Source organism: Panthera onca, chromosome X (genome assembly GCF_046562875.1).
Source record: "Panthera onca isolate mPanOnc1 chromosome X, mPanOnc1 haplotype 2, whole genome shotgun sequence".
Taxonomy (NCBI): Eukaryota; Metazoa; Chordata; class Mammalia; order Carnivora; family Felidae; genus Panthera; species Panthera onca.
Window position 1 is genome coordinate 70,051,322 of NC_138357.1, and position 2,348 is coordinate 70,053,669.

A 2,348-nucleotide genomic window follows, 5' to 3' on the forward strand; every position below is an offset into this window, starting at 1 on the left:
ACGTGACAACTTTAATCATTTTATATGTGACATACTGTGCTTCACCAAAACTGTATAAATAAAGCATCAAAACCCCGGAAAGATCAGCCCTTTGACATTTAGAAACAGCAGAGACAGGTCTCATCCAGCCAGCCCCAAGACACAGGTGGAGCACGCGTTCGAGTTTACAGTCACCGAGGGCTTAAGCCTGATCTGGTCCTTAACCACGTCCACTTGGCGCAAGTGTGGGACAGACACCGAACGGTCCTGAAGGGATGCCAGGGAAATGACATAGCAGTCTATACAGAAATCTTTATTTTGACATTTAAAAGAAAGAATCACATGTTCATCCTGACAGCCTTCCCAGAGTCGGCCACCGAGGAAGGCAGATGCACACGTAGGGACCGGATGGTCATTGCACACCTCTTTCACCGATGGAGTCGGGGCGGAGTGGCCACTCTCCCCGCAGTCGGGCCCCGAGCTGCCTTCCACAAGGACACCCTACTTGAGACAGGCCGTGGGGAGGCTGCAGGTGAACTTCGCCTCCGGACTGTGAAGTGGCCACAAGTCCTGTGGCTACTTACACTCCAGAGTGCACTGTTCGCGGAAGCAGACTGACCGGGGAGGGTGAGGCACCGCCTGCTCGGTGGGCCCTTGTCTGCGGTGCCCTCGGTCATGGGTCACGGCCAGGCCGTCAACAGTGTCGCCAGCTGGGCCTCGTGGATTTCTCCCCCTGCAGGATTCTTAAGATTGTTTGCTGGTTGATTCTTTGCTTTTTTGGCTACCTGATGGTTTGGATGAATTTGCCGTGACCCAAGGGTGTTCAAGTACTTCTTTGAGAGTCGGTCTTTGGCTGGGATTATGTTTCAACAGTCTTGAGATGAGGTCCCTGGCTCCCTCCGGTACAAAGTCAGGGAACGTGAATTCAACCCGCGATATTCTTTTGTAGGTCTCTTGGTATGTGCTCGCCTCAAATGGAGGCTTCCCAACTAGAAATTCATAGCAGAGTACCCCAAGGCTCCAGAGATCCACCTTCTCGTCGTGCATTCGGCCTTCAATCATCTCTGGAGGCAAGTAGTCCAAGGTGCCACAGAGGGTGGTTCTCCTGGAGGATGGGGCGTGTACCGACCATCCAAAATCTGCAATCTTAAGCTCTCCAGCTGAACCAAGGAGCAGGTTCTCTGGCTTAATGTCTCTATGAATGACTCTCTTTGAGTGACAATAAGACAGGGCATCCGCCAACTCCGTGATATAAGTAGCAGTTCTCTGCTCATCAAACTTGGACAGTTTCTGAAGTTCTCGGTAGACAGCTCCAAGAGGTGCATATTCTAGAATTAGGTAAACTCTGGTGGCGTCGTGGAAATAACCATACAGTCTGAGAATATTCGGATGCCTAAGGTGGGACTGTATTTCTACTTCTCTTCTCAGCTGATGCTCGACTCCTGCTTTCTCCAGCTGAGCTTTAAATAATACTTTAAGAGCCAGGATAAACTTGCTTTGTTTTTCTCTCGCCAAATAAACATTACCAAACTTTCCTTTACCCAGCGGGCGACCGATTTCAAAATCTTCCAAAGCCCACTGCCTTTTTTTTGATTCTTCATTTTTCTGTTTTGCTGTCAGTTCCTTTTCAGAATTATTTCCAGTGGCCGATGGCAAGGGCTGCTCACTCTTTTGGGTGTTATTCAGCGGCCTAGAGACACAACGAGGGACACTGGTTGCCTGCAGTTGCTTTTGCTTCGGATTCTGGACCGGTTTATGGCCGGAGACGAGCTTTTGTGTTTGTGAAGGAATTCGCTGGGAGGAATTTGAAGGACACAAGACCCGCTGAGCCTGGCCACTATTTGCACATAACAGATTCTGAGAAGGAAATTGCTGAGTCACTGGAACACGTTTTGGACCATCGCCAAGGGGAATCGTGGTCTTAACAGGCCCTGCAACGCAGTTTTCTTTAGATTTGTCCATGATGCCCGTTGGCTCCTGTCTCCGACCCAAAGGCTGCCGACTCCTGCCGAGAGCTCAGCCGTTACGATTCCTATTTTTATTTTTTTGAGAAAACGCCATATTTTTCCATGGTGGCTTGCACAAATTTACATTCCCACCAAAAGTAAACAAGGGTTCCCTTTTTTCCACATCCTCATTGACCTTGATATTTTTTGTCTTTTTCATAATACCCACCCTAAAAGGTATGAGGAGAATACCTCGTTGAGATTTTGCTTTGCATTTCCATGATGATTAGTAATGTTGAGGAAATTTCATGTACGTGATGACAATCTGACAATCTTTGGAAAACTGACCATTCAGATCAGTTGGTCTTCAGGCCTCAGTAAGTCAGCTCAGTAGGTCTTCAGTTTCTTTTGGGTGTTGGCATC

At 48.4% G+C, this 2,348-nt stretch overlaps 1 pseudogene; it reads right to left on the minus strand.

Moving 5' to 3' along the window:
- Window positions 1-271: 271 nt before the first annotated feature.
- LOC145713530 (aurora kinase A pseudogene) lies at window positions 272-2,019 on the minus strand (annotated as a pseudogene).
- Between the last annotated feature and the right edge of the window lie 329 nt (window positions 2,020-2,348).